We start from the raw sequence: 25,441 nt of genomic DNA, 5'->3' as shown, positions 1-25,441 counted from the left end.
TAGGGATATGGGGGTAGGGCCTGGATAGGATTGTGGTCGGAGCAGACTGGATGGGCTGAAGGGCCTCTTTCTGCACTGTAGAGTTAAAGAAAAACACTTATCAGAAACATAGTGTGATTTCTATATGTGTGTTGCCTGATGTTGTTGTTGCTGTTCTTGTTTTTTTTTCATGCTGTGACTGTGTTTTCACTGACTGGCAATGAAGACAAATAAATAAATGTCTCATGATCGAATTGAATGGTAGAACAGAGTCAACGTGCCATGTGCAATGTCTGTTCTTAATTGCTGCATTCTGGTGACTGGAAGAGACGGATCGATGGATACTGAGGGAAATAAGGGTGGAAATTGCAGTGGCAATGGAGGCAATTTCTAACCCAGCTCGTTATATGGGTGGTGCCAAATGAGTGGAGAATTGCAAAGGGTAAAGACACGTCTTCAGAAATGGCTGTAAGAATCAGTCCAATCAGTTTAATATCAGTTTAATTGTTGGGCCGAAGGGCCTGTTTCCTGTGCTGTGTTGTTCTTTGTTGTTCAATATGTAATATTCTCCAAATAATTACCCGAGGGGGAAAAAAAAACACCCACCTGTGCTGATACACAATAATTAAGGAAAGCCCCTCAGTAATCCCATAGGTAATGAACTTGATCGAGATTTTCATGAGGGTAATGGAAAAGGCAAGTATTCAAATCCCATTCCTGGCAGTGTTTGGGGGAGGCAGTGGACAAGTAATCCAGAGATCCTGGGTAATACTCTGGGAAGCTGGGTTCAAAACCCAGAAGGGCAGATGGTGAAATTTTAATTCAAGACAAACCCTGAATTAATTGTCCATTTTTATAAAACCCCATGCAGTTTACGAATGTCCTTCAGGGAACAAAATCTGCAGGAGGAGGGTATTTGAATCAGCAAGTTCAGAGGTAACAAAAACATGGATGAGGGTTTCAGGTACAGTTGAGATCAGGTATTATCAACAATGTGTGAAGTTACACAGCTGGAAACAGGTGGCCTTGGTGCAGGAACAGATGTGTGGTCAGAATCTCATTTCCAGGTGCAATGATGTGCCAAGGTTATATGAGTTTGTTTCGGCCTCGACAGTGACCAGGGAGAGTGATGGAGTCATTGACTGGGAATGGAATTTGTGGTGGGACCTTTGGCCTTCCAGATGTTTAACGGGGAATTATCTGCTTATCGAGTACAAGCTGCTGGATAAGCAATCTAATAATTTAATAAGAGGGATTGGTTCTGAGAGCTGATGGTGAGCTGGAAATGGGTATTATCAGCTTACGTGTGAAAACTAACACTGTTCTTCAGATTATAACACCGAGAGGTGAGGTCTACCAATAGGAGGGAACCAAGGTTAGATCCTTCAAAGATTCGGGAGGTAACAACACAGGAGGGAGAAGAGTGACCATTGCGGGTGATATTGTGCCACTGACCAAAAAGGTAAGAATGGAACGAGGCGAGTGCAGTCTTCCCCAGCTGGACAACCGCAGATCTTCGAAAATTGCGTCGCAGTACATGCCCATTGGCCCTCGATGTTGGGCCGACCGCTGGAACAAATCTAGTGACCCTCGAACCTAAACTATTCCAATGTTATCCATATGCCTATCCAACTGACCATTTGAACGCCCTGAAAGTTGGCGAGTCCACAACTGCTGCAGGCAGGGCATTCCACGCCCTTACTATCCTCTGAGCAAAGAACCTACCTCTGACATCCGTCCTATAATTATCACCCCTCAATTTAAAGCTATGTCCCCTCGTGTTAGCCATCACCATCCGAGGAAAAAGACTCTCACTGTCCACCCTATCTAACCCTCTGATCATCTTGTATGCCTCAATTAGGTCACCTCTTAACCTTCTTCTCTCTAACGAAAACAACCTCAAGTCCCTCAGCCTTTCCTCATAAGTCCTTCCCACCATACCAGGCAACATCCTGGTAAATCTCCTCTGCACCCTTTCCAATGCCTCCACATCTTTCTTATAATACGGCGACCAGAACTGTACGCAATACTCCAAGTGCGGCCGCACCAGAGTTTTGTACAGTTGCAACATGGCCTCACGGCTCCGAAATTCAATCCCTCTACCAATAAAAGCTAACACACCGTACGCCTTCTTAACAACTTAATCAACCTGGGTGCCAACTTTCAGGGATCTATGCACATGTACAGAGAGATCTCTCTGCTTGTCGACACGACCAAGAGTCCTTCCATTCGCCCTATATTCTGTACTCCTGTTACTCTTACCAAAGTGAATCACCTCACACTTTTCCGCATTGGTCTTCTACACTTTGCTCAATCTGTTCTTCAGAACAATCCTTGAACTGATGTGATGGGAATTTCTTTCGCTGAGAGAAGCTACAATCCCAACATTGAACATCCTGTTGAATATTCAGGGTCTAAGACAAAGAGGATCTCATTTCCCCCTGAATCTGCTGCGTTTTTCTTCAATGTTCCATTCTAATGACAGTCTGAAAGGATAGCTAGTTAACAGAAGTTTATCCGCTAAATAGTTAGAACACCGACGGCTCGTTGGTCTAGTGGTATGATTCTCGCTTCGGGGATTTCGCTGCATGAATTTGCGAGAGGTCCCGCGTTGAAATCCCGGACGAGCCCTCACTTGTTGCCAGTTTTGTTTCCAAATGTTGGTTGTTTATTTCGAAAAAAAAAACAGGTTGCGTTTTAGATGGCGGGATTTACATGTCTCCAGATCAGGTTTGAAATCCAGCAACACATCGCGACAATTTTCTCTATGCTGCAAAGCAAAAGTTTTCAAGAATGTTCACCCACGGAACCAGACTGGAAACTTATCCCAATGAATCAATCAGGGTTGTCTATTGCTTGTCGCGTCAGGGATTCTTGCATCGTGCGTTCAGTTGTATTTTGGTCAGAAAGAAATTGCAGTCTGACAATGCTGGGGGGGGTGGGGGTGGGGGGGGCGGGAGGCGGGGGGCCGGGGGGGGGAGTGGTCGGGAGGCGGGGGGGGGGGTGGGGGTCACAGTTTGGTTTTGAATCGATTATATTTTAACGATGTCCCAGGCGTTTCACTGAGCAGGAAGTGAATCTTTGTGAAACTGTTCGGTATTCCACTCCAGAGGTAATTAACACAATGAAGAGGAGGTTTGAAGAGTCTGTCCATATTTGATTAGACACGAGCACCGGGTGATATGCATCTAAGGATACTGAAAGACATGATCAGTGTAATTGCGAAGAGACTGGAAATAACTTTCCAACTTCCGAGTTATTAAGGTAACAATGTTTTTTGAAGTGTTTTGAGTATTTTGAAATTATAACCGAGAGTGTTGGCAAAGGTAATACTGTTCATGCGGTTTACATAAACTTCCAAAAGCACGGAAATTTTTAATAAGGCAGATGAAAGTAAATGCATCAAAATGTGAATTGATTCGTTGTGAAGGAAGAACCCAGATTCAAAACATAAACTACATGGTACAGTTCTAAAGAGGCAAATATGTACATATATCTTCCAAGTTGACAGGGATGATCATAGAGGTTTACAGCATGAAAAAAGGCCCTTCAGCCCAACTTGCCCTTTTTATCCACTAAGCTAGTCCCAATTGCCCGCGTTTGGCCCATATCCCTCGATAGTCATCTTACTCATGTAACTGCCCAAACGCTTTTAAAAAATAAAGTCATATTCACTTCTACTACTACCTCTGGCGGCTTGTTCCAGACAATCACCATCCGTAAAAAATAAAAATGTCCCTCTGCACCCTTTTGTATCTCTCCCCTCTCAGCTTAAACATATGCCCTCCAGTTTTAGACTCCCCTACAATTGGGAAAAGATATGGACTGTCTCGCTGATCAATGACCGTTATTATTTTGTAGACCTCAGGAAGATCACCCCCAGCCCCAGAGACAAAAGTCCCAGCCTATCCAGTCTCTTATTGTAACTCAAACCATCAAGTCTTGGTAGCATTCTAGTCAATCTTTTCTGCACTCTTTCTAGTTTAGTAACATCTTTTCTATGATAGGGTGACCAGAACTGTACACAGGACAGTGAGGAGAGTGATCATAATAAATCAGACAGTGCCCTGTGTCTTTTTTTAATCAATGGGGTACTGAGTACTAAAGAACAGAAGCTATGTTAAACCTACATTTGAATTGGGTTCGGTTTCAAATGGATATTGGTTCCATTTTGTGCAGAGCAAATTATAAGAACATTATAAAAGATTTCAGAAGGTGGCAGAAATGTTTCACCAGAATAGTTCAATTGATGAAGAATTTTATTTATTGAGAATGGTTTGACACACTGCGACTGATCTACTTGGAGAAGAGAAGGTTCTGAGGAGATTTGGCAAAAAATATGCAAATCCTCATGGTCTGTCTGGTCACATGATTGATAGAAATTTGTTCTCATTGTTGGCAGGATCGAGAAGCAGAGGGCAGATACTACAAAGAACAACACAGCACGGGAAACAGGCCCTTCGGCCCAACGAGCCCGCGCCGCCATTTTAACATTATGAGTCCCCTCTCCACCCATGACCCTTGTATTGGAGGTAATCGCTAAAAGAAGCAACAGCAGCATAAAGGAAATGCTGCCTCAGAGAGGGGTCACGGCAGGTTCACTTGAATTTGATTATTATTCCAAAAATAAAATATGCAGGTTAATACGCAATTATACAATATTTTGTATTCAATTCTGGGCGTCACTGGCTGGCCAGCATTTATTGCCCAATCACAGTGGCCCGAGTGTAGTTGAGAGTCAACCACATTGATATTGCTCTGGAGTCACACGGAGGCCAAACCGGAAAGGACGTCAAATTTCGTTCCACAAAGGGCTTTGGTGAACCAGATGGTTATGCCGGTAATTGACAATGGATGAAAGCATAAATCTGTTCTTCATTCCTGATATTTTGTATTGAATTCAAATTCCCCCAGCTGCCGTGTTGGGATTCGAACAAGAGTCCCTAGAGACCCGTGCTTTGAGGGCAGCTCGGAGTCAAACACACTGCTGTTGATCCGGAACAACATCCAGGCCAGACAGGGTAAGAATTCCGTCCGCAAAAAAAAACAGTTAATCAGCTGTTTTCTTTTCTCCCACAGTCGACTCAAGATCATTAATTCCAGGCATTTTTATTGATCCCGAATTTCAGCATCTGCTGTGTGGTGGATGTGTGAGGATGTATGTGAGAGTGTGTGTAAGAGAGAGATGAAGTCATTTTCAGTCTGTTTGTGATTGTGGATTAATCCCTTCTATTCCCTCACAAGCACAGTGATCCCCTTGCACCTCTGAACTCTAATTGAAAAACCCTTGTACCCCTGTGACCCTGGGAGTGGGGGGTGGGGGAGTCGGGGGTGGGGGGGGGGGGGGGGTGCAGTAATGGGTGGGTGATGTTTGAAGCCAATGCCTCAGGATGCTGAGTGTGAAACAGTCGATTTTAAAGAATGTGTGTCGGAAACTGAAGAGTGAACTTGTCTGTGAGAAGATCGCAGAAAAGCTGTGCCTGGAGCTGGGCCCGAGAGACAAGTTTTGGGTTGTCAGTAAATGAACTCCTGTAATGAAGACACAAAATCAGAAACAGAAAATCCTGCAAATATTCAGCAGCCCCGAAAGCAGCTGCGGAAAGATATTCCTGTCGCCAGGATGTAACTCTCCAACTGGATACTTCACGTTGCTCAGATCTGACACTCTCACCATCTTCCTGTAAGGAACAGGTAGGTCGGGAATTGAGTCTTTGTTGATTTGAGCAAACAGAGCAATGCAGCAATGAGAAGCTCCTCACCCCCCGGCGGCTTGGGGAAGGATGGGTCAGAGAGACAGGACTCCAAGTTGGGTTCAAAAATGGGGGAAAGAGCACATCGAGTTTTTGTTGTAATGACAATGAAAATGGAATTCAAATCGACTTGTGCGGATTCATACTCTGCCTCAGGTCGTCAGGATGGCCGAGCGGTCTAAGGCGCTGCGTTTAGGTCGCAGTCTCCTCTGGAGGCGTGGGTTCAAATCCCACTCCTGACATTGCTTTTTTTTCCCCTCCCTGTTCCAGACCCCATCCACACCCGCGAAATATCTCCCCCGGAATGACAATGGTTGCAGGGGCTCAGGAACAGCGACCTCCGGCAAGTTCCATTCCGAGACACATCCCATCCTGTCTCTGAAATATATCACCGTTTCTGCGGCTGGCTGACAATCCTGGAACTCCTTCCCGAAAAGCAATGTATCAGTACAGACACCACATGGACTGCAGTGGCTCAGGAATGAATTCCCTGAAAAAATATCTCGAAAATAATTAATTTTGGGCAACAAATGCTTCCCGGGCCAGCGACACACAGGAATTCTTTCTCGGGTGCATCTGTCTGTATTCAGACTGTGTTTTGCATCATCTGCCGTTCAATAAGAATTGGGATCTTTCTGATTCTATCAGTTAAACTGTGCCTGTACAAGTCAACTTCCGGAACTAAAACATAGGTTCAAAATTCATTCTGTATCTGACAATCTTTGGAAATGCAACTGACTTTCTATATCCCCTCATTTGAAATCTCCGATTAATTTCTTCATTCATTCCTGAGATGTGGGTGTCGCTGGCTGGGCCCGCAATTATTGTCCATCCTAAATTGTCCTTGAACTGAGCGGATGACAGGTCACCTCAGAGGGCAGCTTAGAGTCACCAAAGTTGCTGTGTGTCGGGGGTCACATGTAGGTCCAGACCAGGGAAAAAATCATTCCTTAAGGGACATTAGTGAACCAGCTGTGTTATTTTAAGACACTCGATTCATGGTCATTAGACTTTTAATTCCAGATTTTTTTTTATGGATGAGACGTTTCACCATTTGCCGTGGTGGTGGTGGTGGTGTGTGTGTGTGTGTGTGTGTGTGTGTGTGTGTGTGTGTGTGTGTGTGTGTGTGTGTGTGTGTGTGTGTGTCTGTGTGTGAGTGAGTGAGTGAGTGAGAGAGAGAGATAGAGGGAGAGAGAGATTCTCACAGTCTCTTTGTGAGTATGGATTAACCTTTTATATGCCCTCACAAACACAGTAATCCCCTTGCCTTTGTCAATTCCTAAGAAGTACTTGCACCTCTGAGACCCTGGTGGGCGGTTGAAGGGTGGGGTGAGGTTTGAAGGCGATGCCGCAGGGTGCTGAGTGTGAGACCAGCCGATTTTAAAGCATGTGTGTAGGAAAGTGAAGAGTGAACTTGTCCGTTTGAAGATCACAGAAAAGCTATGTCTGGAGCTGGGCCCGAGAGACAAGTTTTGGGTTGTCAGTAAATGAACTCCTGCAATGAAGACACAAAATCAGAAAGAGGAAATGCTGGAAATATTCAGCAGCTCCGAAAGCAGCTGTGGAGAGATATTCCTGTCGCCAGGATGTAACTCTCCAATTGGATACTTCACATTGCTCAGATCTGACACTCTCAACACCTTCCTGTAAGGAACAGGAAGGGCGGGAATTGGGTCTTTGTTGATTTGAGCAAACAGAGCAATGCAGCAATGAGAAGCTCCTCACCCCCCGGCGGCTTGGGGAAGGATGGGACTCAGATACAGGCCTCTGGCTGGGGTTCAAAAATGGGGAAAAAACGTATCGAGTTTGAAATGTAAATGTTACAAAAATGGAATTCAATTCGATTCGTGCACAGATTTTGCACTTTGGGTCAAGTAGTCAGGATCACTGATCTGCCTGAGGTGCTCTGTTTCGGTCACAGTCTTCTCTAGAGCCCTCGGTTCAAATCCCAATTCTGATGCTGATTTTTTTTCTCCTTCGCGAGGCACCATCCAAACCCAGGAAATCTCTCAGCACAAGGGCAGCAGATGCAGAGGAACAATGACCACCTGTAAGTTCCACTCCGAGACACACATCATCCGGACTTGGAAACACATCACCGTTCCCATGGCTGGCTCACAATCCCGGAACTCCCTCCCTAACAGCAGTCTATGTGTACATACATCACATGGACTGCAGTGTCTCCAGAATGAATTCATCGCCAATTACTCAAAGACAATTAATTTGGACAATAAATGCTTCCCGGGCCAGTGACACACATACCCCGTATGAATAAAGTATTTTCTTTTTTAAATCACTTCGTGCGACAGAAGGAGCACAGCTGCCTTCAGAGCCGAAAACTGTGTGTGTGAATCACATCTCTATTTTTACACCAAATGTGTGTCTGAAAACAATAAGTGGACCCAGCTCACGTTAAACCGTTCAATATTTAGTCGGATAGTTCACAGGTACATTCCAATTCTGGCAGTTTCTCGGCTTTTCACAAATACCACCAGATTTGGAACATATTTCCAGCATTCCGCTGAACCCATCCGCAGCAGTGCCAGGCTCTGTGGCTTAGTTGGTTGAAGCGCCTGCCTAGTAAGCAGGAGATCCTGGGTTCAAATCCCAGCGGAGCCTTTTTTTTTCCAATGATGTTTGCAATTGTGCCAGTCACAAAATCCATTTTGCTTGTCAGTTTTGCCTTTCCCTTCACAGTGGATAATCTGCAACGTTGTTAAAATTTCGAGACTCCCCACAAGTATCTCGACTATTTGTTGAGATGATCCAGGTATTTTCATCATTTTGCAGTAAAACAATCATCTAAATATACTCAATGTTCTACCAACACAGATTTCCATTATTTTCTCAGGGAATTCCGAACACAGTCAAATGGCCTGAGAAACACACAATCCCGACAGTGCTGAAGGAGACCATTCTGCCCTTCGAGCCTGTACCGACCCTCCACCGACCCTCCGACAGAGAATTGCACATAGGATCTATCCCCGCAGTGCCGCACACCCACTCCGCGAATCTACTGATGGAAATACCTTGGGGACGAAGGGACAATCTAACATGGCCAAATCCATTCAACCTGCTCATCTTTGGAATGTGGGAGGAAATCCAATCACCTTGTTTCCTGAGATCATTTGTCTGGGTGAATTCAACTTGAACAGAACGACGGAAATTTGGCACCATCCAGGACAGAGCATCCCGCTTCATTTGCTTCCCATGTAGAAAAACTCACTCCCTCCACTACCGACACACAATGACAGCAGTGTGCACCATCCACACGATGCACTGCAGCAACTCAGTGAAGCTTCTTTGGCAGCACCTTCCAAACCCACGCCCATTGGGACCCAGAAGGACAAGCGCAGCAGAAAGATCAGAATAACATTGAAAGAGAGGCGAGGCTCCGCTGGGATTTGAACCCAGGATTATCCTGCTTACTAGGCAGGCGCTTTAACCAACTAAGCCACAGAGCCTGTCGCTGCTGCGGGTGGGTTCAGTGGAATGCTGGAAATACGTTCCAGATCTGGTGGTATTTGTGAAAAAGGAGACACTGCCAGGTTGTAGGACACTGGACTTTATTCATTGATTGTAGTTATTTATAAGTTGTTGTTGCGTGTCTGCGCTCCTTAATCTTACTTATCTTCCAAAAGAAATGAAATATCTAATTGAAAAAGATATTACAATTTCTCACCCAACCAGCGAACGTTGCGTCAAACTTTAAGAAAGGTTTGTGATTTATTCTCGAGTCAGTGGTTTCCCTGGGAGCCGGGTTAACAGAAACAGCATGGAGAGATGGCAGGGCAGGAAATGTCGGTGCCGAAGGTGAATGACATCAATGAAGCAGCAACTGCTTTGTTACTAACCTGATCCATAATCCGATTGTGATGGGACTCAAACTCACAACCTTTAAGTGACTGAATTACCATCATTTGGAAGTCCAACGCGACACAGAGACACATGCTGAAACTTTACTTTACTTGTCCTTAGATGGATTTTTGACAATGTGGAAACTATTGATAAATTCAATAATCTCATAGTTAAAAGGTTAAGAGGGATTTCATTGATCGCAAGTCATGTTGGGACATCTGATGTCTGTTAAAACAGTTGTGGAAATATAGACCTGTTCCTCCTCTATACAGGAAATCTGTCCCTCACAGAATGATGCTCCCTTATCTCTCTTCCTCACTCCCCTGTAGAGCTTGAAGTCTCATCTCGCAGGCCTGACAGTTGGGAGATACATTCTACTCTATCTGTCACGGGGCTGATCAGAACCTGTTCCCTGTTCCAGTTAAACACCTGCACAGAACACAACGCAAAGCTGGAAGCTGGAAATCTGACAAAAAAAAAATGCTGGAAATGCTCAGCAGGTGAGGCAACATCTCATTAACGGAGATTTGTGTAAAACCAGCTCCTGAAGCACAGCACAGCGGCACAGTTTAAAGTTTCCTTTCATCCACAATGGATGCTCCATTCTATGATTTTGAACAATTCAAATTGAGAATGTGCATTGTTATTCTAGTCGCCACAGCCTGAAAACCACTTCAGGCATTGATGTCACCCTTGGGTTTTAAATTTGTAAATCCATTCTCTATCTTTTTAAAGCTACTGTTGAAACTGTATCCAACACACGCTCAGTTCTTTGTGAAAGACAAGGAGAATTGAAGATATATTTGTATAATTTTCCTTTGACTAAATTTGTACAGAAGCAGAAAGGCGGGTATCACAGTCAGCTCTTCATGAAACTCACCCGCTAAACATTGAAAGGTAGCAGTGTTCATTCAAGGGATGATTCTTGAACATAGAACATAGAACAGTACAGGCCCTTCGGCCCTCAATGTTGTGCCGAGTTATGTTCAAACCCAAGATCAAGCTATCCCACTCCCTGTCATTCTGGAGTGCTCCATGTGCCTATCCAATAACAGCTTGAAAGTTCCTAAAGTGTCCGACTCCACTATCACAGCAGCAGTGTATTCCACACCCCAACCACTCTCTGAGTGAAGAATCTACCTCGGATATCCCTCCTATATCTCCCACCATGAACCTTATAGTTATGCTCCAAGGGAAAAAAAAACCTCCGTTTGTGTATCTTTGCAACATTTACAGCTTGTGTCTGTGAGTAAATGACATTTCAGCGATCTGTTACTCATTCAAATGTTAACTAGTAACGAGAAGCGGAAGAAAGTTACTGCACCCTGGACGGAAATATCAAATCATTTTGAAGGAGCCGCCATGGAATTATTTTTGCTGTTGCAAAAAGCGAAATAGCAGAGAATGGTTTCGATCCATCGACCTCTGGGTTATGGGCCCAGCACGCTTCCGCTGCGCCACTCTGCTACGTAAAGCCCTGTTATTCATTTTTTATTAATGGAGAATCGAAAAGTTGGAACGATGCAATCTGGGCAATACAACTGAGCAAGGTGAAACACTATGGGGACTGGACAGGATAATCCTACCATGGGCAGGGCACTAAGTGAAGATGCGACATTGACTGAGTTGTCAGACGGAGCAGGGAATCGTTTCAGAAGATGCCAAGGAAAGTTGGAGTGCCAAATGTTTTATGATCACTGTACAAGTAGACGGTGAAATGCAGACTTCAGGTTGGATATTCATGAGTTCTGAGATGGGTGAAGAGACTGTGGCATCTCAGCGTAGTAAAGGTGCAATGGGGATTAGGAAGGGTAAAGGTGTACGCTTTATTTTATATCGTCTTCCTTGATCTTCGGACCAAAATGTCTCACTTCACACTTCCTTACGTTAATTAAGTTGTATCTGTCACGTGTCTGTCCATTCCACCAGCCTGTCTACATCTTCTTGAAGATTATCAATATCCTTCTTATTAAAGTTCAGAATATTTTCAAGTTTTGCACCTTTGGCAAAGTTTGAGATTGAAACCTGTCCACCCAGATATAGGTCAGTAGCCTCCTCCAGCATCTACGGACCTCCCTATCTCTGTAAAGCCTTCCACTCACTACAACCCTACTTATCTCTATAATTACCTCCGGCTCCTACACCCCTCCCTCTCCCTGTAACCTCCTCCAGCAATTACAACCATTTTCCCTCTCCTACCACCACCAGCCACTACAACCCTCCCTATCTCTGTAACCTTCTGCAATCACTAAAATGCTCTGAGATACCTGCTCACAGGGCGTGGGAGTAGGACGAGTCCATTCAGTCCCTCGAGCCTGCTCTGTTATTCGGGAAGGTGAAGGCGGCTTTGTTTCCAATCTCCACCTTCACCCCTTTACCCCGTCACCCTTAATAACCACTGTTAACAAGAAGATATCGATCCCGGGTTAACAATTCGCTGATTCCCTTTTGGGTGAGGGCAAGATTCCAAAACTAGGAGTGGCCTCAAGTGTTACTCAGCTTCTCCCCTGGGAGTTAAACTCTGTCCCTCTTTCTCTCTACCCATCCTCCCCCGAAACCAGGTCTCAGGGTTCCCCCAGCCTCCACCAGCAGAAATCATTCGGCTCTCTTTACCCCCACCATCACATCCTGAAAAATGTAATTAAACCCCAGAGAAAAAGGCCCTCATTTTTCTCATCACTCCTCGTAACTTCACTCCCAGCTCCAGACTTCAGTCTAGTGAACTTTACATTATGTCAATCACCCCAATGCCAATTTGTATGTGGCTCGGGTAATAATCCAGAGATTGTAACCCCTGAGGACCTGTTCTTTAATGTATTTCCTCGTTGCTGATGAACCCCAAACAGGTCCTTTTACCCGGTCTTCCACCGTTACTCAAAAAGGACTCTAAATAATCATGATAAATCAGTGAACATTTCATGTTTAGAATCCTTTTCACAGAGATAAGGTTGTTTATCACAATATGGATCACAGCAACTGGATCCCATCCCCACTCCGACTTCAAAGCAACAAGAATGTTAACGCGGTTCTAAACAGGAATTTTTCCTGCTTCCTTATGATTACAAATAAACCTCGTTTCCCAAAACGATTATCCCTCCCTATTTTCCCACCTGAAATCTCCTTTCTCAAGCTGTTATAACCAGGAAGGTCTTACGCCCAGTAATGAGCAGCTTTTGCAATGTGTTTGAATGAACACAATTTCATATCATCTAAACAGCATTTTGAAGTTCTCATTCATTCACTGTATTCTGGTGAAATATATCTTTATATTCTGTGAGTAATTACATAAGAATCTTCCTCTGATATGAGACCTCGTTTTGTCCTTGTTCCCCTGATGCTGCTTTATTTCTCTTCCTTCTCTCGTCATGATCTCTCTCATGGAATTTCCAGCACACTCGGCCCAGTTCGCCAGCTGAGTACATCCCGGCCCACAGCACAAATCCACTTCTTGGAAAGAGAAGCACCGAAAGTTACATTTTATTTTAGCGGCGGCCCCTCTAGACAAATTGTGACTTTTAAACATTTTAGACCAGAATCGCTGCGAGCACGGTTCGAACCTGCGCGGGGCAACCCTATTGGATTTCGAGTCCAACGCCTTAACTACTCGGCCACCGCAGCTACTTGTCTGCCCCAGCTCAGTAACATTTCTACTAACTTTATCAGACACAGCAATGATGCAGAGAGCAGTGTGCGAGCTGAATTTGTTCATCTTTTATTTTGTATGTTTCTCTCTGAATGAGAACTCATTTATTAGTTCAGAGACTTGTTTCTCTGTTTCGAAAAAATGTTCATTAAAAGCAAATAGATTCCGAAATTTAGGGAAAAAATAAAAGATTTATTTTTATTTCATTCCCATCAAATGTTGCGTTTGAAATTTATGTCCATTTGTTTGGAGACACAAGAGGATAAGTTTCTAAATAAATTCCCATTGCGACGCCGGGAATAGAACCCGTGCCAGCTGCTTGAAAGGCAGTTCTGCCCACCGCGATATCACCAACACTCGCTTGGTTTAAAGAGTCGTTATTTTCATTCGTTATAATTACGGAACTAACTTAGTTGCTGATTTCATCAGACACGAGATGTGTCCATAACGCAGTTTGTAAACTGAACTTGGCTTGTCTGGACAGGTTCAGCTTCCTCTTTACCACTATTTCTGACTGAGAAATCATTGATTAGTTTCGAGGGCTTTAAAAGAATCTCAACAACGTTTCCACTTTAAACTAGATTTTCCGTCAGACACACATGGATGATGAGAATATTTATGCGAATTTTATTTGAGCAGACCCCCTCCCCTCCCCTCCAGTTCTCAGACTGACACTGACTGGTTCGAAGTTTGTTTTAGTTTTTATGGAAAATAAATCCCTGTCTCACGACCTGCTTTTCTCCTGTTCTCAGACACATTCACTTTCTACAAGGGGGCACTAACTGGTTTGAAGAATCAGAGTCAGACTGCAGTCACCGCATTCTCTCTCCATCCCATTCTCTCAGTGCCACCTTACACCATATCCGACAGAGTGATTTGGAAAAGTTGAGTGAATCACCATAAGACCATAAGACGCAGGATCAGAATTATCCCACTCGGTCCATTGAGACTGCTCCGCCATTCAATCATGCTGATAGTTTTCTCATTCCCATTCTGCTTTTCTCATTAACCCTGATCTCTTTATTAATCAAAAACTGATCTGTCTCTGTCTTAATGACACTCAGTGACCTGGCCTCCACAGCCTTCAGTGGCAAACAGTTCCACAGGTGAACAACTCTCTGGCTGAAAAAATTCCTCCTCATCCCTGTTTGAAAGTATCGTCCCTTTAGCCTGAGGTTGTGCCCTCTCTGGTTCTGGTATCTCCTACTAGTGGAAACATCCTCTCCGTGTCTACTCTATCCAGGCCTCGCAGTATCCTGTACGTTTCAAGTAGATTCCCCACTCCAACCCACCCCCCTCCCCATGCTTCTAAACTCCAACTAGTGCAGACACAGAGTCCTCAACCGTTCCTCATACGACAGTTTCTTTATTCCAGGGATCATTCTCGTGAACCTCCTCTGCATCCTTTTCAATGCCAGCAGATCCTTCCTTAGATATGTGGCCAAAAACTTCAAACAAACTGCAGGTGGGGTCTGACCAGACCCTTATCCAGCCTCAGAAGTACATCCCCGCTCTTGTATTCGAGCCCTCTCGACATTAATGCTAACATTGCATTTGCCTTCCTAACTGCCGACTGAATCTGCTCGTTAACCTTAAGAGGATCTTGAACAAGGACTCCAAGTTCCTTTATGTTTTTGAGTTGCTAAGCATGTTGGTTTTGGAAAATTTAGAGATTCTGAGAGCAAATAATTTGTATATTGACCCTAAAGAAACACAATGATATTTGCAATCACTATAATAATTGGAGGGCGGTTGGGGGGAAGGTGGGGGCGGGGGGGGGGGGGGGGGGGTTGGATGCGGTGGTGGACAGACATGATTGGGTCTTGCCACGGAATCTGACCAACAGCACCTGGATGCAGCATCTGTGGCTCACTGTCCAATTGCCACAGAATCTGGTTAACAGGTGTGATCCTACATCACATGTACTTCAGCAGTTCAAAAAGGCAGCTCACCACAACCTTCCCAAGGGTAATTAGGGATGGGTAATAAATGCTGACCCAGACAGAGACACCCACATTCCATGAATGAATTGAAAGACAATCTGCGGGGAGCGGCCCTCAGAGTGTTTAACAGTTACTGAGGTGAAAAACTCTAACTAACCCCCTGGAATCCGGAGCAAAGGCCGGGAGAAGGACAATTTCCGTCCTGGGACCTTCCATTTGGTGAAAGTTTTGTCCTGTGAATGTGTAAATGTGAATATTGTGGAAGAGAGAGTGTATGAAAGGAGCGGGAGGGTCAGACTAATCCAACTGTCTTCGTGTGTCTGTTCTGATCATGAGATCTCCGAGTCTCTCTTGTATAAAATGAAACGATTTTTCAATCAAAGACCACACCCAATTCCCCTGCTGAGTCCCAAAGTTAGATTTCAAGATAACGGTTTCTTTAAATACAAGATTTCAGTCGGAATGTCTGTCAGCGATCGCGTGCCTCCACATCTTACCTCAAATCCTCAATATCTGTCCCTGAATCCAGCCACGAGCAATTAAGGCAAAACAAAATATAAAACAATGAAGCATATTTTTATCAGATAGGGTGGCAAAGCGGCACAGTGGTTAGCACTGGTGCCCGTGTTTGATTCGGGCCTTGGGTGTGTGGAGTTTGCCCGTTCTCCTTGTGCCTACATGTGTTTCCTCTGGGTGCTCCAGTTTCCTCCCACATTCCAATCGCATGCTGGTTAGGTGCACTGGCCATGTTAAATTGTCCCTCAGTGTCCCAGGATGTACAGGTTCTGGGGATTAGCCAGGTAAAATTGTACCAAAGATGTTCTTTCAGAAAGTTATTGCAGACTCGATGGGCCAAATGGCTTCCTTTTCCAATGCAGAGATTCTATGCATAAACATCGCCTCCACTTATGAAGCCAAGGATCCAATCCGCTTTCCGAACGACATTTTCAAAATGTCATCTCACTCTCAAAGATCTCTCTGAACCTCAGGTCCCTCTGAGCGTACACACTATTTAGAACTGGACCTTGTTTTTTCTTGCCTCTCCCCATCTCTTCTGCCAAAATGCAGCATTATTTCTGAGTGTGGGATTAATAATGTGTCTCTGCTACAATATGAGTCGGAGTACTGTGAATATGTCAAAATTCACAGATGACACTAAGATGGGTGGAAGAGCAAAGTGTGCAGAGGATGCTGAAAGTCTGCAAAGAGATATAGATAATCTATCTGAGTGGGCAAGGGTCTGGCAGATTGAGTACGATGTTGGTAAATCTGATATCATCCATTTTGGTAGGAATAACAGCAAAATGGGCTATTATTTAAATAGGAAAACATTGCAGCATGCTGCTCTGCAAAGGGACCTGGGTATCCTTGTGCAGGAATCTCAAGGAGTTGGTTTGCAGGTGCTGTGGGGTAACGTGTACTTGAGAAAGGATATACTTGCACTGGAGGGAGTGCAGAGGAGACTCACTAGGTTGATTCCATAGATGAGAGTGTTGGCATATGAGGAGAAACTGAATAGACTGGAGGTATACTCATTGGAGTTCAGAAGAATGAGGGGAAATCTTATCGAACCATATAAAATTATGAAGGGGATAGATAAGATAGAAGCAGGGAAGTTGTTTCCATTGGCGGATGAAACTAGAACTGGGCGGGCGGGGGCAGTGGAGGAGGGGGGAGGTGGTGCGGGATAGCCTCAAAATAAGGGGAAGCAGAGGAGGAACTTCTTTACACAAAGGGTTGTGAATCTGAGGAATTCTGTATCCAGTGAAGCAGTTGAGGCTACCTCACTAAATGTTTTTAAGGCAAGAATAGATAAATTTTTGAACAAAAACGGAATTAAGGGTGAGCGGGTGGGTAAATGGAGCTGAGTCCACAAAAAGATCAGCCATGATTGTTTTGAAGGGGGACCCTATTCCTGCTCCTAGTTCTTATGTTCTTATGAGAACTGAGACTGCAGCTTCTGTTTCTCCAGGAGAATCTCTCTGGATAAAGCCGGAATTTACAAGGATTTCTGTCACTGAGGCATTGTCTGGCGGTCTGTGTCTCACTGCTCTAACTCACTCTATCCCTCCATCCCCTCTCATCAACTCTATATGAAGGTGGGATCTTGTTGTTTAGTGACTGAGTGCACACAATCTGTACCTACATCTGATCAAATAGAATTCAGTTTGTGAACAATATCATCATTTGAACCAGTTCTGGGTTAACCCAGGCACAGCTCTGATTGGCTGCAGCCCCCTGAATCTGGGGAACAGACACTGTGAGCATCGCCGGCCTCAGAGGCTTTCACAGTTACTGAGCTGGGAAACTCCAACTAATCCCCGAGAATCCACAGCACAGAGCGAGAGGAGAGGAAAACCTGTCCTGGGAGCTGTCAATCTGAGACACAGTTTGACCTGTCAATGTGCAGATGTGAAGCTGCTCCTTCCATTCCCAATCTGCTATAACCAGGAGTTCCTAACGCCCAATAATGACCAGCTTGCAGCAATGTGTTTGAATGAACACGATGTCATATCATCCAAGCAGCATTTTGAAATGATCATTCAGTGTATTCTGATGAAATGTATTTCTTATGTTCTGTTTGTCATTCCATAAGAATCTTCCTCTGAAATGAGACCTTGTTTTGTCCTTGCGCTCCTGATGCTGTTGTTTTTCAATCTGCTCACATTATGATTTCCCTCATGGAACCAGAGAAAGGGAACAGTACTGAATCATTCGGCTTATCTTGTCCATGCCAGCCCGAGGGCACCCAGGTGTCCTCTTCAAGCTCACCTTCCTGCACTCGGCCCGGAGCCATGGAGCTGAAAGCATGATGGTGATCCACATACTTGGCACCAAAATACCAGAAGGAGTTCCGGCTCTGGGGCTGCCGGAAGAAAACACTTTCAGTGATAATCGCTGCGAGCAGGACTCGAACCTGCGCGGGGAAACCCCATTGGATTTCTAATCCAACGCCTTAACCACTCGGCCATCGCAGCTCCACGGATTGTTCAGCTAATATAATCACCTCAGTAGCGTTCATACTAACTTCATCAGGCACCGTTATTGGACAGAGCTCAGTGTGTGAGCTGAAAATTGTTCCTCTACTTTTGTATCTTTGTCTCTGACGGAGAACTCACTTACTGGGTCAGAGACTTGTTTTTGTATCTCAGTAATTTTTCATTACAAACAAATTAGTTCCGAGTAAAAAGGAAAAGACAAATCTCTATTGTATTTCATTATCGGAAACTGTTGCGCTCGCCCTGGTTTTGTCCACTCGGTTGAAAACACAGGAGGAAGTGGAAAAAGTTGTAAGTAAAGTATCAATGCGATGGTCGGGAATATGAACCTGGGTCAACTGCTTGGAAGGCAGCTATGCTCACCACTATACCACCATCGCTCACAACGCTTAAGCAGCCCTTATTTTAAGAACAAAGAACAAAAACAGCCCCGGAAACAGGCCCTTCGGCCCAACGAGTCCGCGCCGCCATTTTAATACCACCAGTTCCCCCTCCACCCATGACCCTTATCTATTGTTTTTATGGCCATCCACATTGAGGGAAACTAACTTAGGGAGAATTTATTCCTGCCAATCAGCCTAACAGCACATCTTTGGGGTGTGGGAGGAAACCGGAGCACCCGGAGAAAACCCACGCAAGCACGGGGAGAATGTGCAAACTCCCACAGACACCGGCCCAAATCCATGTGTCTGCACAGCAATCAGTGATAGTCACTGAGCTGTCATCTTGCCCAGTATCTGGTCCAGTTTAGGCACACACTAACGACATGAAGCACTAGGCCAATCTCGAACAACCAAGAGCAGCCCCAGTACGACCCATCGCGTGTATGCCCCTCGTTGGACACAAGGCGGACCGACGTAAACCTGTGAATGAAAAGAGAAAAAACATTATTATCTTCCCATATCCTTTTCCATTACCAGGGACGCCCCAATGCTAATGAACCTTATTTAAAACAATTTCCGATATCCTCCCATCTCCAACCCACTCATGTGCCTGTCTCAGTTACTCTGAAACAACTCCAGCGCGCCTGCCTCTGTTTTTTGTTCACTCCGTTTAAAGTCCAAGAGGCCGCGATCAGGTTCTAAATAAATTATCAATGCAATAGCCGGGAATCGAACCCGAGTCAACAGTTTAGAAGGCAGGTACACTCACCACAATACCACCATCTCCCGCTCTGAGTAAGTAATCGTTATTTGCATTGGTTTTAATTACGGAACTTCCGTCGGTCCTGCACCGACAACAATCCCACCCAGCCTGTATCCTCATAACCCCACATATTTACCGTGCTAATCCCCCTGACACTGAGGGACTATTTAGCATGGCCAATCCCGCTAATACGGCACTAATTTTCATGGCTGAGCTGCCGATTCTGGAAAGATAAAATCTGCCATTCGGGCCGCAAATGAAGCTGGAGTCTGCTTTGGATCTTCTGAAACCACATGTTTACCTGGTGGCAAACTCCTGTCCAAAACTGGGGTCCTGACTTGAATCGATCGTCAGCTCCAGTTTCTCATGGGATTAGAAATATGGGAATGTGGAATTGTTCTGGAACATTCACCCCTCAATCCTGTGTGTCCAAACTTCATCTTGGTTCCGTGAAACTCAAAACACTGAGCGAATCATCAGTTCACCGGCAATAAGGAGGCGAAACAAATACACCACCGACGAGGATGGGATTCGAACCCACGCGTGCAGAGCACAATGGATTAGCAGTCCATCGCCTTAACCACTCGGCCACCTCGTCATGCAGCAGCTGCCCCCCAAACCACCTCTTGTGTTTTAACATCCGTAAGAAAGAACACATTTCTCCCGCAGGATAACGCTGCCTTTCTGTTTTCTCTTGATTCGTTGTTACTTTTCCATTTGATGTAAATCCAGAGAAAGTAAAGAGAGAGACAGTTCACCTCTCTGCTCCCGGTTTGGTTTTGAATTCACCGAACATGACCCTGATGTAAAACAGAGCAAGTGCTGTGAGTTTGTGGAGCAACAGGAGAGAGTCTGGCCTCCCAGTAGAGGGCTGTGTGTCCCAATCACGGAGCTTTTCTGTGTCGCTCTTTGGATTTTGGTTGTTTGCGATTTTTCCTGAAATGACAAATTCCAAATCTGGGATACAAATGAAATTTTAGGGATGATCCGATTCTCATGCTTAGTTATTTTTAATAAACTTATCTATTTGAACAATGTGTGAGGGATATGATTTGTCCATTGTCGGTACAGTTAGAGCAAGGTTCACAGTCCCAGTTGTTTCTGGGAGTTCAGCAATGGGGAGAGCTGACTGGCTGTGATTTAAACCAGAGGATTCACACCTCAGGAGAGGAGCAAGACTGAGAAGGCGGAGCCTTCATGGTCAATCTCAACTGAACCGGGAATTGATCCCGCGCTGTTGGCTGAATAAACTGTCCAACCAATGGCGACAAATGCTCTGGGCTACTCATTAATGAAAACTAAGACCATCACTGTTTCTATTTGATGGAGTGAGTAGGTGATAGCAGATGATGGTTTCGATCCATCGATTTCTGGGTTATGGGCCCAGCACGCTTCCGCTGCGCCACTCTGCTCCCACAGTCTACCCCTCCCTGCTTATTACTGCTGCCCGCGAGCCAGGAATCTATTCACTGTCTCTTTTGATGACAAACAAAACCCTGGGAAGCTCACCCTGGCTGGATAATAACACTTAACATCACCCCGAATGTAACAGACAGAGAAAAAACACACAGAAAAGCAGTAAAAAACTATTAGGAGACACTCACAATGAGAGACAGAAAATATTCGAGCAAACCGGCAAGACACTGAGATGGAGAAACTGATTGAGTATGAAAAGGGACTTTCTGTTACACAAAGATAGGCCCTGTTTTGAAGTGTATGTTGTGTTGTGTAACTGTGCTCTCTGCTGTGTAACTGTTCTCTCTGTTTGGAACTGTGACTCTCCCGTTGACAGATCTTCACTGTGGTTCTGACAAATTCTTCCCTGTTGCGTAAATGTGTTCCCGGTTTGTAAATATCATCCGTCATGAGCAGAAGTTTTTTTTTTCTTTTGTGTGAAATGTTCTCTGTTGTTCTGTGAAGATGTTTTCTGTGGAAAAGAATCAACGGAAATTTCAAGGCCGCCATTTCTGAGGCTTGCTTTCAATTCCAGCATTGTTTGGGCAGAATGGCCTCCTCCTGTTTCTGTTTTCTATCCATGTGCCTATGTGTTAAATCAGTGAATTTGAATTTCACCAGCTGCCGTGGTGGGATTTACTCCGTGTTCCCAAAGATTAGCGCGGGCCTCTGGATTACCAGCCCAGTGACATCACCTTTCATCCCTGTAAACAAAAACAGTTCATTCAGCTCAGCATTAACCCTCTTCCTGAGGAGATTAGAATTCCTGTCACAGAATTTCAATTAGCCGATTGATGCAAAGCATTTTGTCCTCGTTTGGAACATTAACAATTTATCCAGATCAAACATACATTGTGGAACAGTTCTGACCGAAAAAAATGAGATAAGTGAGAATTAAATGAACAAAGTTACAAGGAAAGTAATTCTGAGAAAGCTGTTTGGAACAAATAGTGGATTTCAGTTAACGGGCGAGGGAATTGGACTTTTAATTCCAAATGTCTTTATTGATGTCAAATTTCGCCATCTGCCATGGTGGTGGTGGTGGTGGTGGTGGTGTGTGTGTGTGTGTGTGTGTGAGAGAGAGAGCTAGAGAGACTCTCACATGATCAATCTGTTTGACTGATCATGAATTAGTCCTTTATGTTCCCTCATAAACACTGTGATCCCTTGTCTTTGTGAATTCCTCAGATACACTTGTACCACTGAGACTCTGGTGTGGGGGTGGAGGGTGGGGTGAGGTTTGAAGGCGATGCCGCAGGGTGCTCAGTGTGAAAACAGACGGTTTTAAAGCCGGGAAGTGAAAAGTGAACTTGTCTGTGTGAAGATCACAGAAAAGCTCTGTCTGGTGCTGCGTCCAAGAGACAAGTTTTGGGTTGTCGGTAAATGAACTCCTGTAATGAAAGCACAAAATCAGGAAGATGAAATGCTGGAAATATTCAGCAGCTCCGAAAGCAGCTGTGGAGAAATATCCCTATCGCCAGGATGTAAACCTTCAATTGCAGAGTTCACATTGCTCAGATCTCTCAATCTTAGCACCTTCGGGCAAGGAACAGGTAGAGCGGGAATTGGGTCTGTGTTGACTTGAGCAAACAGAGCAATGCACAAACCCAGTAAACAGGAGATCCCGATTTCAAATCCCAGCGAGAACTTTGAGGCCTTTCAAGTGATCAGTGCAATTGTACAAGTCACAATATCCCATCCTTGCTAATCAGTATTGGGTTTCCCTTTACAGTGGATGATCTACAGAGATAAAATATATTTCGAGACTCCCCACAAATATCTCTACTATTTATTTACACGATTCGGGTATTTTCACTATTTGCAGAAAAAAAATCTGCAATAAATCTAATGCTGTAAATGCATAAAAACAGCTTTCCATTTTTTTCCTCAGGGAATTTCTAACACAGTCGAATGGCCTTAGAGTCACACAATCCCAACAGTGCTGAAGGAAACCATTCTGCCCATCGAGTTTGTACCGACTCTCCAACAGAGAATCACACACTGGATCTATCCCCGCACACTGGACCTAATCTCCCTATACAAACACCTTGGAACCAAGGGACAATCCTGTCTGGCCAATCCACCCAACTTGCTCATCTTTGGACTGTGGGAGTAAACCAGATCACTTGGTTTCCTGAGTTAATTTGCCTGGATCAATATAGGTTGAACAGAACTGCAGAAGGTTAGCACCATCCAGGACAAAGCATCCCACTTCATTCGCTTCCCACACATAAAAAATCACTTCCTCCACACAATGACAGCAGTGTGCACCATCTACACGATGCAGCAACTCAGCAAGGCTCCTTTTCCAGCACCTTCCAAACCCATGACTACGACAGCCTGGAAGGACAAGCGCAGCAGACACATCAGAGTAACACCCCTACATTGCAGGGCACTGATATTTATTTATTGATTTATAAATTGCTGTTGTTGTGTGTGTGTTCTTTAACCTTTTTTTAACCTTCCAAAAGGAGTGAAATCTCGAATTGAAAATGATGTTACTATTTCTAACGCAAACAGTCAATGTTGTATTAAACCGGGGTTTGTGATTTATTCTCGAGTCAGTGGTTTCCCTGGGAGCCGGGTTAACAGAAACAGCATGGAGAGATGGCAGAGCAGGACATGTCGGTGCCGAAGGTGAATCACATCAATGAGGCAGCAAACTGTTTACTACGAATCTGATCCAAAATCCGACTCTGGTGGGACTCGAGCCCACAATCTTTGAATGGCTACTTTAATTATTTAGAAGTCTAACGCGCTTTCCGTTGCGCCACAGAGCCACGTGCTGGAAGTGTACTTTCCTTGTCCATCTATGGATTTTTGACAATGTAGAAACTATTCGTAAGTTGAACAATCTCATAGTTTAAACATCAAGAACTGTTAAGAATATGGTGTAACAGACATAACTAAGGCGTAGAGAAAGATCAACTTAATGCGAGATAATCCATTCAAGGTAAGTCTGTGAATTCAGATGTTCAGGATCCAGTCACAGAGGGAGGTGCCGAGGCCCAGGCCACAGAGTTTGGAGAGGAGTTTTGTGGGAATAGTAGTGTTGAAGGCTGAGCTGTAGTCAATAAATAGGAGTCTGACTTAGGTGTCCTTGTTATCTAGGTGTTCCAGGATTCAGTGCAAGGCCAGGGAAATGGTGTCTGCTGTGGACCTTTTGTGGCAGTTGGTACTGGCATGTTAGACAGCAAGTCATTGTCTTGTGAGATGGTCGAAGGTTGTGGGTCCGAATCTCATCTGAGTCCGCTTTTGGGATAAAATGTGAAGAAATTAGGAACTGGTGTGTCAATCTTCTCAGAGAAATAAAACTGCCGCCTGGAACTTCAGAGAGGGCCCTCAGTGTGAAAGGACGACATTCGGCCCATCAAGCCTGCACCGACAACAATCCCATCCAGGCTGTATCCCCGTGACCCCACATGTTTACCATGCTAATCCCCCTGACACTAAGGGGCTATTTACCATGGCCAATCCCGCTAATACAGCACTAATTTTCAGGGCTGACCTGCCGATTCTGGAAAGATAAAATCTTGCCACTGGCGTCTGCTTTGGAGATTCCGAAACCACATTTTTGCCGGGTGGTGAACTCCTGTCCAAAGCTGGTAACCTGACTTGATTCGAGTTTCTCCGAGGATGAGAATTCTGGGAATGTGGAATTGTTCTGGAACATTCACCCCTCAAGCCTGTGTGTCCAAACTTCATCTCGGTTCTGCGAACCTTAAAACACTTAAACAAGCCATCAGTTTAAGGGTCAAAGTAAATACATCACCGACGAGGATGGGATTCGAACCCACGCGTGCAGAGCACAATAGATTAGCAGTCCATCGCCTTAACCACTCGGCCACCTCCTCATGGAATAATTTGGCACCAAACATTGACAAAGGGTCATCTGGACTCGAAATGTCAGCTCTTTTCTCTCCTTGCGGATGCTGCCAGACCCGCTGAGATTTTCCAGCGTTTTCTCTTTTGACTTCTCACCAAACCAGCTCTTGTGTTTTAACACCCGTAACAAACAACATGTTTCTCCCGCAGGATAATGTTGTGTTGCTGTTTACTCCTTAATCTCGGTTCGCTGTTACTCTTCCATTCCATGTCTAACCACAGAAAGTAAAGAGGGAGACAGTTCCATTCCCTGGGCCCTGTCTGGTTTTGAATTGACCGAACGTAACCCGGATGTAAAAAGCAGGAAGCAGTGTGAGCCTGTGGCGCAACGGTAGCGCGTCTGACTCCAGATCAGAAGGTTGCGTGTTCAAATCACGTCAGGCTCATGAAACTTTTCTGGGTCGGATTTTGTATCTGGGTAAAGTTAATTGTCCCCGAAATGACAAATTTCAAAACGATGGTAGAAATGATATTTTAGGGATGCTTCCGCTTCGCATGCTCAGATTATTTTTGCACAGTTTTATATCTGAAACAATGTGTCAGAATTGTGAGGTGTTCATTTCTTGCAAAGTTAAAGCAAGGCCCACACTCTCAGATGTTTCTGTGGGTCATCAAAGGAAAGAGAGCTGACTGGTGGTGATTTAACAGGTTAATTCATACCTCAGGAGAGGAGCAAGGCTAAAAACAATCTCAGACGATACAGGAATTAATCCCGAGCTTTTGGCTGAATGAACTGCCCAGCCAACTGAGCTGAACACTTATTTGATAAAAGGGGAACTCTCC

General features: G+C 44.7%; 9 non-coding genes across 9 annotated transcripts; 3 read left to right on the top strand and 6 right to left on the bottom strand.

The window, feature by feature from the left end:
• Nucleotides 1-5,888: 5,888 nt before the first annotated feature.
• On the top strand, nt 5,889-5,971 carry trnal-uag (transfer RNA leucine (anticodon UAG)). The gene has a single exon. It is a non-coding gene; the product is annotated as a tRNA-Leu (tRNA).
• A 2,303-nt stretch (nt 5,972-8,274) lies between these two features.
• trnat-agu (transfer RNA threonine (anticodon AGU)) lies at nt 8,275-8,348 on the top strand. The gene has a single exon. It is a non-coding gene; the product is annotated as a tRNA-Thr (tRNA).
• A 770-nt stretch (nt 8,349-9,118) lies between these two features.
• Nucleotides 9,119-9,193, bottom strand: trnat-agu (transfer RNA threonine (anticodon AGU)). The gene has a single exon. It is a non-coding gene; the product is annotated as a tRNA-Thr (tRNA).
• Nucleotides 9,194-10,982: 1,789 nt separating this feature from the next.
• On the bottom strand, nt 10,983-11,054 carry trnam-cau (transfer RNA methionine (anticodon CAU)). The gene has a single exon. It is a non-coding gene; the product is annotated as a tRNA-Met (tRNA).
• A 2,069-nt stretch (nt 11,055-13,123) lies between these two features.
• Nucleotides 13,124-13,205, bottom strand: trnas-cga (transfer RNA serine (anticodon CGA)). The gene has a single exon. It is a non-coding gene; the product is annotated as a tRNA-Ser (tRNA).
• A 4,864-nt stretch (nt 13,206-18,069) lies between these two features.
• On the bottom strand, nt 18,070-18,151 carry trnas-aga (transfer RNA serine (anticodon AGA)). The gene has a single exon. It is a non-coding gene; the product is annotated as a tRNA-Ser (tRNA).
• A 1,683-nt stretch (nt 18,152-19,834) lies between these two features.
• trnas-gcu (transfer RNA serine (anticodon GCU)) lies at nt 19,835-19,916 on the bottom strand. The gene has a single exon. It is a non-coding gene; the product is annotated as a tRNA-Ser (tRNA).
• Nucleotides 19,917-24,545: 4,629 nt separating this feature from the next.
• trnas-gcu (transfer RNA serine (anticodon GCU)) lies at nt 24,546-24,627 on the bottom strand. The gene has a single exon. It is a non-coding gene; the product is annotated as a tRNA-Ser (tRNA).
• Nucleotides 24,628-24,972: 345 nt separating this feature from the next.
• Nucleotides 24,973-25,044, top strand: trnaw-cca (transfer RNA tryptophan (anticodon CCA)). Its single transcript has one exon. It is a non-coding gene; the product is annotated as a tRNA-Trp (tRNA).
• The last annotated feature ends 397 nt before the right edge of the window (nt 25,045-25,441 follow it).

This window comes from Carcharhinus amblyrhynchos, unplaced genomic scaffold (assembly GCF_965287045.1).
Source record: "Carcharhinus amblyrhynchos unplaced genomic scaffold, sCarAmb.v2.hapA scaffold_42, whole genome shotgun sequence".
Lineage (NCBI taxonomy): Eukaryota > Metazoa > Chordata > Chondrichthyes > Carcharhiniformes > Carcharhinidae > Carcharhinus > Carcharhinus amblyrhynchos.
This window is presented reverse-complemented; position numbering and strand designations above follow the sequence as displayed.